A 17,619-nucleotide genomic window follows, 5' to 3' on the forward strand; every position below is an offset into this window, starting at 1 on the left:
AACACATGAAAGGATGCTCAACATCACTAATCATTAGAGAAATACAAATTAAAACTACAATGAGGTATCACCTCACACCCGTCAGAATGGCCATCATCAAAAAAATCTACAAACAATAAATGCTGGAGAGGGTGTGGAGAAAAGGGAACCCTCTTGCACTGTTGGTGGGAATGTAAATTGATACAGCCACTATGCAGAACAGTATGGAGGTTCCTTAAAAACTAAAAATAGAACTACCATACGACCCAGCAATCCCACTATTGGGCATATACCCTGAGAAAACCATAATTCAAAACGAGTCATGTACCACAGTATTCATTGCAGCTCTATTTACATTATCCAGGACATGGAACCAACCTAAGTGTCCATCAACAGATGAATGTATAAAGAAGATGTGGCACATATATACGATGGAATATTACTCAGCCATAAAAAGAAATGAAATTGAGTTATTTGTAGTGAGGTGGATGGACCTAGAGTCTGTCATACAGAGTGAAGTAAGTCAGAAAGAGAAAAACAAATACCGTATGCTAACACATATATATGGAATCTAAAAAAAAAAAATGGTTCTAAGGAACCTAGGGGCAGGACAGGAATAAAGATGCAGACGTAGAGAATGGACTTGAGGACACGGGGTGGGGGGAGGGTAAGCTGGGACGAAGTGAGAGAGTGGCATGGACTTATATATACTACCAAATGTAAAATAGCTAGTGGGAAGCAGCCATATACTACCAAATGTAAAATAGCTAGTGGGAAGCAGCCGCATAGCACAGGGAGATAAGCTCCCTGCTTTGTGACCACCTAGACGGGTGAGATAGGGAGGGTGGGAGGGAGACACAAGAGGGAGGAGATATGGGGATATATGTATATGTATAGCTGATTCACTTTGTTATAAAGCAGAAACTAATACACCATTGTAAAGCAATTATACTCCAATAAAGATGTTTAAAAAAAAAGCCCAGGGGTAATTAAAATGTTTCATAACTTGGTAGATGCAGGGTTGCACACATTGTGAATAGTTTACATTATGTGAATTTTTACCTCAATTTTAAAAATTCATCATTTCTCCATTAAAAAATACCCATATAACCTGTGAAATCTAAAAAGTGACAGTTTGAAGGGGCATGTTTTCAGCTCTGCCTCCACTGAGATTCATGAAGTCTAAAGGTTTACAAGCATAAAATAGATTTGAGTTGATGAGTAGTCAAAAAATGGCAAATATACACTGCACTCTTTCTCTATATTGTGAAGGGAAGAAGCAAAGAAAAATTTTTAAAAATCTATTATGCACTGAAAATACTTATTACCAAGGTCCGTGATATAAAATTTAGGCACATTTTCATTTTTCATTCTCAAAGAAACTCTGCAGTGTAAGTGGTATCATACCCATTTTGTTGATGAAGATTCTGAGACTCAAAGAAATCAAGTCTGTCCAAAGTCACAAATCTCTTAAGTGATGGAGCTAGTATTTCTTCAAACCAGTGTTCAATGCATTGTATCAGTACTCCTAGTCCCCTTAAACAGTAGATCCCTTAGGAAAAGAACAGTCTTTGAAATATTCCTTTCATCTTCCTTAAAGCAAAAGACTAGTTCTACCAAAATAAACAAAAACTTTTGCGGCGGAGAAAGCATGGCTCTGATGATGCGTGCTTTTACCTTTGTTTTGAAGGCAACATTGGTCACATATTCCAAAGAGGGTTCCCCCCACCCATCAAAGAAATTAAAGTAAGCTGAAGTTGAAGCAAAAGGAGAGATTCAGCAGCAGCACTTGCTTTTAACTCTATTTCTCTCATATTATTGACTACAATACTGAGATTGTATATGTACTGAAAAGTGGTCTCTCTTGCTCTGCAATGGGTTTTGTGGCAAAGACTTAAAAATGCTTTTCCCATTATTCCATTCTTCCCAAACCAACTTTCTTTTCTTGTTTACTTCCTCATGAAAAAAAAAATCCTTTCCTCCTAATAAAAATACACAAACATATAAAGCCATTATACAGTTTTTATTTATCAAATAGTGCATAGCATTGGGCTTCCACCAAGTATAACAAAAATTGAATGAAATAAAGATGAGTTGCTCCCGTCAAAAATCTTGGGGTCATTCTATACCGCTGTCTTTGTCTCAGTTTCAATATTCAGCCTATGCTGCCTATGCAACAAATGCTGTCACATCTGCCTTCAAAATATATCCAGATTTTGACCACTTGTCATTACCCCAACTGCCACCATTCCAGCTCAAGCGATCACCATCTCCTGCTTGAATTATTATAAGAGCCTCCCATCTGATTTGTTTGTTTTCCTGTAGTACACTCTGAACATAGCAGCCAAAGTAATCCCATTAAACCATAAGAAATATTGTGCCAGTTCTCTGTGTAAAACCCTTCAGTGGCTTTTCATCTCACTCAGAATAAAAGACAAAATCCTTTCTCTGGCCTACAAAGCCTTGTTGCTTCATATACCCTGTTATCTGTGACCTTTTCTCCTCCTAGAGTTATTCTTCCAGCTCTAGCTGTATTGGCCACCATGTTCCAACCCAGCATACTCCAAGCTCAGGGTTTGGGCACTTGCTCTTTCCTTTTTTCAGAATGTTCTTCCCTGATATGCTTACCTGGCTCCCTCATTTCTTTCAGGGATTCACTCAAAAGTCACCTTCTCTTGCAATTTCATTTAAAATTCCTGTTACTTCTAGGGTTTCCAGATTTAGAAAAGAATTGAATGCACAGTTTATTTTTAATTTCAGGTGAACAATGAATAATGTTTTGGTATAAGTATGCCTTAACATTGCATAGGAAATATTGCATAAAACATACTTACACTTAAAAAAAAGTGTTGTCTATTGGAAACTCAAATTTAATTGTCATCTTGTATTTTATCTGGCCCTACCCTCGAATTTCATGTTGCCCTTCCATGCTTTGTATTTTCTTCTACATTCTTATCACTATCTAACACAATATACCTTTTATGTATTTATATTATTTATCACTCGTCTCTCCTCTAGAATGGAACCTCTTTGAGAGCAGGATTTTTAACTGATTTCTTTACTACTGTATCCCCAGTAGTAAAGAATGAATTAGTGTTCAAATGGTTAAATCAGTATATGAGATGGCCACTCTGTACAAGGCAATAGAAAAAGAGTTTGGCATACATTATTACATTTCATGCCTGCAACTACCTTTTGTGACAGAAACTATTATATTTCTGTTTTTTAGACTTAGAGTCCTGAGGTTAAAGAGTATAGGTCTTTTCCCCCCTTGAATTTAAATGGAAAAGTTAAGACTCAATATATGTTACGTCTAATATCAGATTCTATATTTTCTTTTTCCGCTTACTCATTTGGAAAATCTAGAATGAAACTGACCTGAAATGTTTAGTCTTTTTTTTTTTTTTGACATAGATAATAAAAGAGTTCAGGGTATTTTCTTAAATAGCTTATCGATATTTTGAGAAAGTTGTCTGGGATTGGTAAGAATGTGGTCATTGTCTAATAAATCCTTTTGTATAGTTAATCTTCCTAATTGAGTTCTGAGAGCCTGACAAAAAAAAAAACAACAACAAATTGACAACACATTTTTACAGTGTATCCTAAACTTAATTTTATGAACTTGCTAGCTTCCAGAAATATTAACAGGATTTGTATTTCTAAATGAAATCACCATTTGATTTATAATTTAATGGGTAAATTATAATGTTTCTTCTGCAGATTTCCAAATATACTTAATTTCATCTGAAAGCTCCAAATTTCTAACTTAAGGATTATTTTTAAAATTTATTTTATTTATTTATTTATTTATTTTTGGCTGTGTTGGGTCTTTGTTGCTGCGCGCGGGCTTTCTCTAGTTGCCGTGAGCGGGGGCTACTCTTCGTCGCCGTGCCTGGTCTTCTCATTTCAGTGGCTTCTCTTGTTGCGGAGCATGGGCTCTAGGTGCACGGCCTTCAGTAGTTGTGGCGCACAGGCTTAGTTGCTCCACGGCATGTGGGATCTTCCTCAACCAGGGCCCAAACCCATGACCCCTGCTTTGGCAGGCAGATTCCTAATCACTGCACCACCAGCAAAGCCCCAATGATTAGTCCTAAATTTTTTTAATATATGGATTTAATTGAAAAATAGAAGTAGAAATTTAAGGAAGGGGTATACTTTTAAATATTATGAAATATCAGTAGCAGCAAACACTGAGTAATCTAAAAATGTGCTCAAAAGCAAGGAGATCATATTATAAGGTGGAAAGAGGATGCATTTGGGGATTCCCTAAGCCAACTAGAAGTTCCATCATTTACCTCAATTAATATATAAACCAACAAAGGCATCCATCATTTATCTACCTTCCCCTGAATGTCTAGGCATTCTATCATTTTCCTGTTTTGTGGCCTTGGATGAGGTCCTCCATTTCTTAATTAAAGAAGCTCTGAGGGGCATCATTACTAACAGTCCATTAATGAGAGACAGGAAACAGGAAGTGAAGCAGGGAGTCAGATATTATGTAATTTTGGCACAGTGGCAGGAAGAGACTTATAAGCCAGACTGCCAAATTCAAGTGAAAGGCTTCACGATCTTATGTGTGATCAGGACTGCAGTTCACTGAATTAATTCTTATTGAGTATTTTCTCTGTGTATTGATATACACAGATGAAGCAGACAGGGCCAAAATTTTAAAAGTTTAGTACAGTTTTGTCACATGTGAAATTGGGGAGTGGGGTGGTAAGTTAACTCATGTCTTAATTTCTTGGTTGAGCGTTTTATTAATTTTGTCATTTTTCTAAAAAAATCAATATAGCTATAACTATTCTTATTACTATGCAATGCAACACATTTAGAAACCTTTCAGAGCTGTCTTAACATGCATTACCATCTGAAACACACATACATTCACACCCACTTCGATGTACATTCTTTTAATTTTTTTTCTTGAGATGTAATTGGGAGTGTTAACATGTAACTTTGCTTGATTTATGACTACCTGATGTACCACAGACCAGGAAAAAAAGTCATTAAAAATATGAAATAAACCATGGATTTTGTACTATCTCCTAGTACAAAAGAAGTAAAAGTTGTTGTTTTAGCACTTCTGAATATACACAAAGCAACCACCACAATCACAGCATTCCCTACTTTTTACCAAAAGACATGTTGACAGTTATAGGCTCTTTCCATATGGCTCAGAGTATATTCCCTAAACCCTGTAACATATCACTAAAAAGGTAATGAAGTGGTTAAAGAGTCTATTAAAAATAACACCAAACAAAACAAGAGCAAAAGAAAACATTCAGTGACTCAAAAACTTCCCTGGTGTCTAAGGAATATACATAGCAATCCCATAAGGCACTGTGATATTAGGGGATTTGGATGTAAATTTTCCACTAGTCTACTATTCCACACCAGTTACCTGGGAACTCTTAGACATCCAGAGCTACCTCCTGTCAGTTGGCAGAGAAACCATTCCTCTTTGGTTTCTCTCTTTTTTGCCATGTCTCCTACAATCTCTTGACACTTTTGAAAATTTTGCTCCAGCACAATGTTTTTTTTTTTCTTGTTTTTCTTATGCCTCTGAAAATGTTATGTCAGACATCCAGTTCATTAAATGTCTCTATATGGAGTACAGAAATTGGTGACTCAAAAGGCATACAAATTAGTCGTAAATGGTGAAGAAACATTTCCTTGTCCCCTCTTCTTCTTTCCACAGGGTAGTTATTGATTTGGGAAATAAGCAATCAAAACTTTTAGATCAATGTTTTTATCAGAGTATGTTTATAAAGGTGTGGAAATGAAAGAAAGAAAAAGTCTGTCAATGTAGAACTTTATACCAAGAATAAGAATCTTAAGAAAAAAAAGGGAGACTTCAGTTTCAGCTCCAACATATAAAGAATAGATGTCTTCACTCCCATCCTTATAACAAGAAAACCTGGACAAACTGAAATCCAGTGACTTTTACTGGACCCATCACAGGGTAAACTGCTACCCTGAAATATGGAGGGATAGAATATTCAGAGAGATATAGCAACTGGTATCTGCTTACCTAGATCAGAAGTTGCTGGAACCATAAAATGGTAAGATGATTTAAATGGTAATCTTGAACAATTGCTGGAGGCTGAATGTGGACTAGGGTGATAGTGAGAACCTACTGAGGACCACAGTTTTAGAAAAACTTACACACTTCTGTGGATTTTATCTCCAGGAACTGCTCCAGGTTCTCACAGTGAAGAACCAGGAAAGAATCCCTTATGGTTCTGGCACCATGATGGGAAGAGTAATCCTTGTAAAATATACTCAGATCTTTCTTCACAACAACGGCTGACTCTTCAGCTGAAAGACTTTGCCAGAGTAATATCTCAGCTGGGGAAGTGTATTTCCTCCCAGTCCAGAACCCTCTGGCTTTCCTGTCTCATCAAACAGGGGAAACCGGTCAACAAGTGTCAGGGCTTCAAGAAGCTATGTTGGAAACACTGTGGCCAGGGAAGGGAGTAGGGAGCAAGGAAAACAAACCAAACCAAAACCTGTAACACTGTAGAAGTATTGTGAAGGTCGTACCCTGAGACACAGGTACATTAAAGAACTGAGACTTAATTGGAGGTTTATAGAATGCTACTGATCCCCACTCTACCAGCACACCAACCTGGCTTCAGTAGAATAACAGGGGGTGATAGAGCTGCAAGACACAGAATCTCTCTAGGAGGAGAACTTAAGGAAGTCCACAATCAAGAATAGGGATAAAAATAAGCACATAAGAGATTTGAAGCTTCTGTCACTTATAGCTGTAGCAGACAGCCCAACTTATAGCCATATTAATATAAATACATAAATCCTCACATTAAAGGCCTATTTACTTCAGTTCCCACTTCCTAATACAATATGTGTGGTTTTGTCTCTCTGTCTCTGTCTCTCTCTGTCTCTGTCTCTCTCTCTCTCTCTCTCTCACACACACACACACACAGAGAGAAAGGAGGCCAAAAAACAAGAAAGAAGTCTTGTAAGCCTCTGCCACTTATAGTTGCAGCAAGCAAGCCTCAGAACCAGACTCTGGTATGATGTAATGTTAAAATAATCAGGTAGAGAATTTTAAAATAACTATAATTAATATGTTAAGTATTATAATGGCAAAAGTAGGCAATATTCAAGAACAGGTGGAAAATATAAGAGAGAAAAATAAAAAGAAAGAATCAAAAGGAAATGTTAAAAACCAAAAGCACTAAAAGAAATAAAGAATGCTTTCAATTGGTTTATCAGTAGACTTAACATTACCTAGGAGAGAATCAGTGAACTTGGAGATAGATCAATAAGAGCTTTTCAAACTCAAGTGAAAACAAAGTTTAGAAAGTTTAGAAACAATAGCAGGATAAATGCCATATATATATATATATATATATGTACACACACACACACACCTAGATAGGTCATATTCCAACTGCAGACAAAAAAGACAAAGAGAAAATCTTGAAAGAAATCAGGGATGTGTGAGTGAGTGTAACTCCTTATTTATAGAGGAACAAGGGCAAGAATTACAGACATTGTGCAAACAAAAAGAGAGTAGAATAACATATTTAAAGTTTGGAAAAACACCAACATGGAATTCTATATCCAGCAAAACTATATTCACTAGTTCATTGCCAGCAGAATTTACCTGCAATAAATGTTAAAAGTTTTTCAGGCAATAGAAAATTATACAGGTCAGAAACTTGGACCTACATAAATAAAGGGAGAGTGTTAGAGAAGAAATAAATGAATGTAAAATAAAATATTCATTTTTTTCTCTCCTTAACAGATCTAAAATATGATTGCTTAAAGATATAAAAATAACAATGTGTTGGGTAATTGCAGAATATGGGTAAGTTAAATAAATCTTAGCAAATCACAGGGGACTATCAGGCAGAATGGTGGAAATGCTCTGTTATAAGGTACCTGCATTTCATTTGAAACAGTATGGTGTTATTTGCAGTTGGACTTAGATTAGTTAAAAATGTATATGGTAACTCTAATGAAACAACAAAAAGTTTGGGGAAAAAAGAAATGTAATTGATGTGCTAAGAGAGGAGATAAAATAGAATCATGCAATTCTCAAAGCAGAAAAGGAAGAAAAAGAAGAGAAAATAAACAAAGAAGAAACGCAATTATAAGCATAGTTATATATATAACATATAACATACAACATATATAACTATGTTATATAACATATAACATAGTTATAAACGTGGTAGATATTAATTTGAATATACTGATAACCACTTTAAATGTGAAGGGTCTAAATCCTTGAACTGAAAGTCAAAGATTGTTAGAATAGATTTTTTTAAATGTTCAAAATATATGTTGTCTATAAAAAATGTACTTCAAGTATATAGACTCAGGTTAAAAGTATAGAAGCATTGTATTCCAGTTGATAAAAATTTACCTATGTGGATACAGTTAACAATTCTGAAATGCTACATATATAACAGAATTGAACAAGGAAATTAGATGTTATATAGTGCCAGCCAGGTTTCCCACTGTTGGAGTGGGAGGTTGCAGACAGTCAAGGGGAGGAGACTAGAATGACATGTGGTAATGAATTAGCATTGGAAACTCCATATACTCATTGTTAGCTTACTACAGATTACAGTGGTTAAATACAGAAATATTTATGGTTATGTGTATACATCTGTGTTAGTGTGTACATATTCATTTTCTTGTTCTGCTTGCTAAGCGAGACTAGAAGAATCCCCACTACTGAGGCATGAGCTTTCTACCAATACCCAGTGAATTACAAAGTTTTTCTAATTTTGTAGCAGACACTATTTCTGACTCTGTGTACCATATAAGTTTCTTCTGATCCTTTCAAATACTTTTCCTTGTATTTGAGTAAAATCCTTGCACACATGTTCTATGAGATCCTGCTAAATTCTTGAACCCTTTGCAGATCTTCAGGATTCTGTCTTTGCAGATCTCTTCCCTCCAATACTCTGCTTTGCGTATATTCCATCTGTCTTGGTCTCCCCATTCTCTCAGCTGCATCTCCACAGCTCAGAGAATATTCTGGGTTTTGAGTTTCCTCTTACTGCACTATAGCTGGAAACTCTTCCCAGGCATCAAACCCAGGTGATCTTAAAGGATATCTCATTTTTTTTCTCTCTTTCACAGATCACAATCCTTCACTGTTTGCTGCCTTATGACTCAAAAATCATTATATTGTGAAATTTGTCTGTTAACCTTGATTGTTATTAAATATAATATTCGAAAAAAAGCAAAAATTAAAATTAGTTTTATTGTTAAGAATTTACTGACAATCAAAATGCTTTTTAATTAACACACATTTTAAAAAATAATAAGCATAATGCCTGATATTAATGAGTTTATTTATTTATAGGGCACCAGGCACAAGATAAATGAAAACATAATAAAGAAAAAGCACCCCTTCTTATGGTTTGTGTCCTTTTGTACTTCACCTTCCTGGTGGTGTTAACAAAGCTCTATGATATATAACATATTTTAGCAGGATGAGTAACTTATTCACTGGTGTCCAACTTATGAAAAAATTTTTTCATATGAAAGAATCAGCAAAAGTAAAGCCTCCATTGTTCTTCCTGTGCCTTGAAACTTTCTAAACTGAAGTGGCTCAGGACTGAATTTTGGGCAGCCTTTCTGAGCACATACAATTTAATAGGTCAGCGGCAGGAGACACACTGATATCTTTATCCAGTAATTTTAACAGTAATACTCAATAATACCATACTGGTTCCCTGTGAATAAGTAGAAAAAAAAAAACAACAACAGTAAACAACTGTGCTCTGGGGCCATTACCTATCTGATTTCAGTCCATCTTCAAAATCTTCAGGAGCCTTTGGTTTTGGGGCCTCATTAAGGATCATGCTCCCCAAAGGGAGGTTTGAAGCAAATCTACCCAGTCTATCTTTTATCTCTAAGAGCTCATTGCTTCACAGTGTGAAACTGATGACCTTTTCCAGGAGTTCTTTACCTCCTCTGTGAGAATGTGGGTGATAACACTCTCCTTGTCCTGCTCTTTCCTCTTGAGATTTTATGAAGCAATTTGCTTAAGACCCCTGCAGCTGAGGTAAGAGCTGAACTCAGCCCCAGTTCCAGTTTCCAGGCTTTGTCTTTGACAGTTTCTGACAGCTCATAAATGGATTTGGTGTTAAGGCTCTCCTTGGAGGCTTTTTTGTAAAAAAGGAGCAATTGTGGATGTTTGATGAATTCTTATTACTGGGGCTTCCTTTTCCCCGACTTGTTGTACAGTTGTGCAGTCAACAGTAAAATGTGTAAGTGCACATAAATGATCCCTGTATTGTGCAGATTGCAGCAGAAGACAAGCAATTATGTGGGGGAGTACATTAGGTGATACTGTTTTGTTTAGTTTCAGAGCCTCAGCTTTATTTCTAGTGTTGAACTCAATTTCCATATTACTCAGAAGACATTGATCATTACTAGCCTAAGTAAATATTCGTGTTGATTGTCTCCGCAGGTAATCTCAGTGGTCATATTTTAACTCCTCATGCAGGCAAAAAGGAAACCTTTGATAGATATTTTGGCTGGTCTCTGCCATTACAAAATATACCCAAGCAGGTGTAGAATAATAATAGCATATGACAAAAGACCTTGTAAACACTAAACTGCATCACAGAAGTAATGTACTGGGTTGATCTCATGTGATCATCCAAAGAGCACATAGAAGTACAATTGTTATATCCTCACTAGGGGTTGGTAAACAAAAGCACAGAGACTGTGAGACTTGTCTACATTCCCATGGCTAATAAGAAGTTCAGCAGTAACTTGAACTCAGACACCTGATGTGCTTAGTACAGTGATGATCCAAATATGAATTAGGTATTATTCATTCAATCACTGTCTCTCTCCTCATCACCCCGTCTCTTTGTTATCGCTGTCTCCCTTGTCCACTCTCTACTTTTCTCTTGCTCTCACTCAACAGATGAAGAGAAAGCCACAGAGAACATAACAACATAAAAGCTCCTTAACAAAATCTTTTATTTTTAATTTTTTGAGAAACCTTCATACTGCTTTCGATAGCGCTTTTGCCGTTTTACATTCTATTCACAATAGCCAAGAATTGGAAACGACCTAATGCCCTTCAGCTGATGAATGGATAAAGAAAATATGGTGTTCACATACAACCAAATATTATTCAGCCCTAAAAAGAAAGAAATCTTGCCATATGCATATGGGTGAATCTTGAGGACTTTATGCTAAGTGAACTAAGCTAGTCACAGAAGGACATATACTATATGATTCCACTTACATGAGATTATCTGAAATAGTCAAATTCATAGAAGCAGAGAGGAGAATGGTGGTTGCCAGGGGCTGGGAGGTGGGGAGGAATGAGGAGATGTTGTGCCAGGGGTATAAACTTTCAGTTATGCAAGATGAATAAGTTCTAGATACCTTCTCAACAACATGGTGCCTACAATATTATACTCAACACAAATTTAGGAGGCTAGATCTCATGTTAAGTGGTTTTAATGCGTGCACTCATCGACACACAAATACCCTTTAAAGCCTGCTCCAACCTAATTCTCAGCCCCAGTACCACTCACATACACCTATCTAGTCAAACCCACTTTTCCAAGCTCACCAGAACACCAGGGTATTTCCCAAACTGCTCACATCACGATGCTGTCTCCTTGTAATACATGTTCTCCTCTGAACGCTTCTGAACTCTATTCTCTGCCTTGAAAATACCTAGTCTTTAATTACATCCCCCTCAAAAGTCCTCTGTCAACCATAGCAATTTGGTCATGAATACTTTTTTTAATTATTGTACTATTTCATACCAGATCTCCCAGTAAACTCTGAGCTTCTACAAGGCAACCACAAAATCTTTTCATCTTTTTCCCCTGACATCTGATCTATTTATTAAGCATCTCCTGAATTCAAGAGGTTTATTTCCTCACCCATGAACTCTCTCACAGGTGCTTTTAAAACCCTTCTTGAACTCAACAGTTACTATAGCGTTTCAAAAAATTGGAGATATTTAGGATGAAGATGGCATATACATCAATCACTTCACCCACATACAAAATTAGATAGCTAGTATTAGTATGCTCATTTTACAGATGGGGGAAAGTAGGCTTTAGAAAAATTAAGTTGTTCTATTTACACAATTCATACATAGTGAAAACTGGAGGCTAGTCAGGCTGATTCAGGACACTAACCATACTCACATGTATATACTTTTGATTTTTAAGCATAATTATTTTCCATCTACTGTCTTAATTTATATAGAACTGATTAAAGCAGATATTGTTCCATTCACTTTCTTCTTTTTTGTTCCCAACAACTATGACATTTTTACAAATTAAGACCGGGAAGTGAAATAACTTGTCCAAAGCCGTATTTCTAGTAACTAGTGGTGGAATGACAATTTGAATTTTACCCTGTCTGCATGCTAAGACTTTTCACATGTGATATCTTCATCAGGAAGCATATTATTGTCCAAAGCATCATGATTAATATAAACATGAATATAATACAGTACTTATTCTTACAGAGCTCACATGCAGTAGGTCTGTATACAGTCACATTTATTATGAATACAATGAACGGGTGTGTCTGTGTGTGATTATTTAGAGTGGTAATTATTTTCTTTCATGTGGGAAGTTGATGCCTGTAATTTCCTACAATGAAGGAATAACAAATTGTTACCCCTGTACAGTATTTGCAAGTGATTTGTCCTTTTTTCCTTGTCCCATTTTCTGATTGTTTCCTGATTCCTATCAGAATTGGTGTCCTTTAATGAACAATACTCTCTCGGTGATTCTGCTCTATGAGTTATTATTCCTAGCGGCCATCCAAACAATTCTACGAAGTATCGCGTTTAGCTTAAATTGATTCTAAAGCCGTTTAGCATAAGCTAATTAGAATTTGGATGTCCTTCATGAACCCGCCACATGACTGATGGCGATGAGATCTGTCATCATTACAGAGTACATTACTTTTGTAGATGTGCTTTTACAAGTTACTCTGGAGCTATTTATTATGTTTTCATGAGCATTATGGTAATGCATTATTCTATTTAAGAAGAATAGTGATTTTAATAATATTAGGGTAACAGGATTTTGAATTCCAGTCTACACCCCTCTCTAACTTTCTGTCCCACTTATCTATCTTTTTCTATCTTCTTGTTCTCACGGATAGAGTATAGAAAATATGAACCTTTTCCTGGGAATAAGATAACATATGTCAAATGAAATTCACTATGTCTGCAAGACTAAATGCATTGAGGTCAACTTCAAATTATTAAGTTATTTTTAAAGAAAATTATATTCATTATATGAATCTCTGTTAAAGATTTCACAGATTACTCAAATGAGATGTTGTTTGCTCATGATTTTGCTTGGGAATGTTGACTGGAGGAAAAACTATAGAGTTTAAATTGGAAGATTCTTTTTTATACAATAATAGTTTTCCATCCTCCCAACTCTAGGCAAGTGTATGATTGATTAAAATATCATGGAAGTGAGTTGAAGACAAAGTTGATTTTTGGTTTTGTGTAATAAATACTCTAAGAATTAATGAGCTGACTCTTCCTAGGACAATTTACTAATTTGTTGCCTTAGACAACATAATAAAATTAGGGGGGAAAAAAGATAGGCTATGGAGTCAAACTTGGCTTTAGTTTAGTCATGCATAAAATAGAAATAATAATAGTATCAACTCCTAGGAATATTTTGAGCATTCAATAAGATAATGCATATAAATGTCTGAGAACAATTCCTGGAACGTAATAGTGTTAGCTAAATGAAAAGGATGATGTTGAAGGTAGATAGGAGGTCAGCAAAATTTCATAACATATTCTCTATAATTCTTGGCTTGGGCTAAAGTGCTTCGTAGTAGGGCTAAGAACAGACTAGCCAGGCCTCACTAGTGGTCTGTCTGCTTTGTGCACAGTTTCAAAGGTCTGAGCAAGTCTTTTCTAGGTTTCTGCAAAGTCCTTGGGAATAAAGCCATCTCCTTAGCTCTTACTCAAAAGGCCTCTTTGTCTCCTCTTCAATTCACCATTATCTGGAGGATAGATAAGGTGGTTAAGAATCTGCTCATCAAATCTGTGAGGACTAATTGTTACACAAATGAATGACACAATAAATTTTTGAATTCTAGTCTCCCCCCCCCACAAAAAAAAAGAGTAGTAAATGGATGGATAAATATTATGGGCAGAAAAATAATTTAGGAAACTGCTAAGTAGCCCAGGTGATAGATAATGAGTAGCAGCAATAAAGAATGAAAAAGAAAAAATAGTTTACAGAGAGATCGGGTTGAGAAATTGAAAGGACTTGAGGTTTAAATCCAGTATCCAGCATGTTTACTTTAAAAATTCATTTAAATTAACTTTTAAAAGTTTGGCTTGTGTGGTACCTTTTAACTGAAATTCCCCACCTCTCTCCCAAATTGGGTATTCAGGCAAGTTATGTCAGGTAAAGACATAACGTGGTAAAAACGCCAACATCTGTTTCTGACAATTTACAACTAACCCTCAGTCACACAAGGAATAGATTCAGAGACCTTTGGATGATCCCCTTCATTGGGCATTGGCATGGGAATACCAATTTTTAAATCTTATTTCAAAATAATTCTAAGTTGGGGGGCTTTGAGCATGAAGATTCATCCTGGAGATAATTGCAGTGAAGGAAAGTTATACCTTGGAAGATATGATCCTATCATCACTGTGGTGATTGACAGTAAATTATAGAGATGTTGATGACAGATCGAAAATTCCATTACAAATATTTATCTCCAGGAAATCCTCTCTGAGTTGCTTCTCATATGGTATGACTTCTCTTCCCCTCCTTCCTTGGCTGAGATCTATTGTGATTGACATCAAATTTCCAGTCTTAAAAACAACAACAACAACAAAACTAATTGGATTAAAGCTTGGATAATAAATGATCACCTGATCTGAAGGCAGATCTTTTTCTTGGTTTTATAAAGTTCCCTTCCAAGAAAAGTAGCAAATGCAGGTAGAAATGGCATCTTGATGAAATCCTCTTATAGTGGAAAGGAATTGTTCAGAAAATTCTCCGACTGAAACACTTACCCAACCAAACATCTGTTGAGCACTTGTACAATTTAGCATGTATTTGAGTTCCTGGTGCCATGGACTGGGCACCAAGGGAGTTGCTGTGGGCATAATGATATACTGAAGTTAATTTTGAAGTTCCTTTGATTCTATGAAGTAATCTATCAAATTCTACCAAATGATCTCTTAAATCTGTCCTTCCTTTGATATCTAATTGTATCACTGTAACCAAGTCTTTCAACTCTGTTCACCTGGGTTATTGCTACAGCCCCTTGTTGACAGCCCCTATGCCTCCAGTTGACACGTTTAGCTACTATAGTTGAATACAGTCATGGTCATTTTGGCATAAATATCTATGCTTAGGAGGTAAGATGGCTTTTCATTGCCTACTGGATGAAACCCAAACTCCCTGCTCTGGCTTTTATCAAAGATGTAATGAGAGTCCACTGTGTGCCAATTCTGCAGTTAGTAATAGAAAATATGAATACCATACCAGGTAACCATTTTCAAACCCAGTATGCAGAAAAAATGCTTCTAGTTTTCACTTAGCACCTCATATTCCATCCCCACAACAATGTTATGATCTGGGCACAGTTATTATGATACTGTTACAGATGAGAAAACTGAGGCACAAAAATGTTATCCCAGATTGTGCTGCTCACAATCACTATTCAAATGCACATCAGTAGATCCCTAAATCCAGTTGCCTTTTTCCTGAGACACCAGTACTTAGTGAAGAGAAAATCAAGAAGCAAGCAAAAGTTTGTTGTTCTTTAGTCTTTAATGAATATTTAAGATACAAACTCTTTTTGTTTCTTTGAAAAATATCTGAGAAAATATGAAATCCAAATAAATATCGCTCTGTGGCATTTATAGTCTTAAGTACATCCATGGAAAGTGGCAGGAAGGAAATTACTAATAACAAGAAATAGAGATTGTGTTTGCAGCTGGGTACATTATGTTATGGAAAAATATCTTCTCAACCATTTTGCTTGGTTATTGTCATTTCTTCCAAGAAATCAATGCTATTGGAGATGGATGACAGCAGTGACCTGGCAAGTATCATTGCACTGTGAGTAGCAAGCTCTTTCCGGAGATGTGCTTTTAAAAACTGCAATTTCCTCTCCAAGAACAAAGGTCATGCAATTCTCTGAATTTGCCAGGCAAGAGCCAGGGCACAGTGGCTGAGGCTGCCCCTCCTACTCCCTTGGAAAAGCTAGGAAGTTGTTGGAGATAGGTGCTACTGGAGGTTTAGTGATTACTTTGCTAGAATAAGTCCCTTTAACTCAGGAACAAACGTGATTCCTTCGGCAATGTTATTTAGAGCTATCTGCAGGTGGAGGAAGATAGGCCACAAAAGGAATTTGATTTCTCTTGTTAACTAAACAAGAGAAAAAAAATTAATTTTTAATTTGCTTTAAAGCCATATTTAACCTCTTATTTAGTTTGCATAATTTTCCTATGCATAAAAGGTAACATTCCTCCTTGATTATCAGCCCAACAATAAAAAATGATTATTCATTTCAGATGTATCAATCTCAACATGCTTTGTGCAGACTTACTGTGAGTCTATAAGAGGAGAGGAATCTGTGTTCTGTGTCTGAAATGCAAAGTTTCTAAAGCATGGGAATAAAAATTCAACTTAAGGGAAATGATGTTTCCCTGGATTGTTCTTTTAAGATATTACAGTGCACTGGGAATATATATTCATGACCTGCCAGTTGCCTCTTCTACATTTTTCGTGGTACTTCACTACTTCTAGCCTTCATTGTCTTTCACAGTAGCTATCGAAATAGATTCCAGATTGCACCATTGCATTTGGTTTTGCCATGCACTGGTATTTTCTCCACACTTCCCCTGGAGTGCTGCTTCTAAAAACTACAAATTCATCATGTCAGTCCTCAGCTGAAAGTCTCTAGGAATTTCCATGTTGGTCACAGGCTACATTTCTCATTTTTAAGAATGGTAAGCAAAGTTCTTTAACATCGGGTCCTGACCCATCTCTCTAGTTTTGTCTCTTATCATATCTTGCTCTGCAGCCAATGTGTATATTCTGCCCTTACCAGGACACAATGTTATCTTTTGCAAGTGTTCTGCTTCTTCATGGAACCTATCTCTGTTGTTATGTTGTAAAGAAACTTAAGTTAGTTTAAGGAAACAGAGGTTCTCATCAAAAAGATTCTAGAGTTTCTGACTGAGTTGAGGTTCAATAACCAAACCATATAAAGGGCAAAAGTACTGCTTTATCCAGAGATGAGAATCCTGCCAGACCCCTCTCTAGCCGTGAGTCTCTATGTCCCACTGTCTGCTGGCATCATCCTCTCTCACTGAACACTGGCTTCTCCCCTGCAGTGTGTTGAGAAGCAGTTGCCAAAACATGCAGAACGTCACAGTCTTAAGCTTCTGTCACTAGAAATGGTGACTCTCTTTTACAGTTCTATTTTTAAAACTCCAGAAAGTATTCGAATTGACCCATTTAGATCAGTGGTTTATTAACTGCTAGATTAACTGTCAGTGAGGGAGGTCAAGATCTTATGAAAGTACGGGAGTTCCAGCTGAAAACTTTTGGTTGAAATGAGAGAAGAACAGTTTACCAAAGTCAAGAGAGGGTG

Source organism: Mesoplodon densirostris, chromosome 19, assembly GCF_025265405.1.
Source record: "Mesoplodon densirostris isolate mMesDen1 chromosome 19, mMesDen1 primary haplotype, whole genome shotgun sequence".
NCBI classification, from domain to species: domain Eukaryota; kingdom Metazoa; phylum Chordata; class Mammalia; order Artiodactyla; family Ziphiidae; genus Mesoplodon; species Mesoplodon densirostris.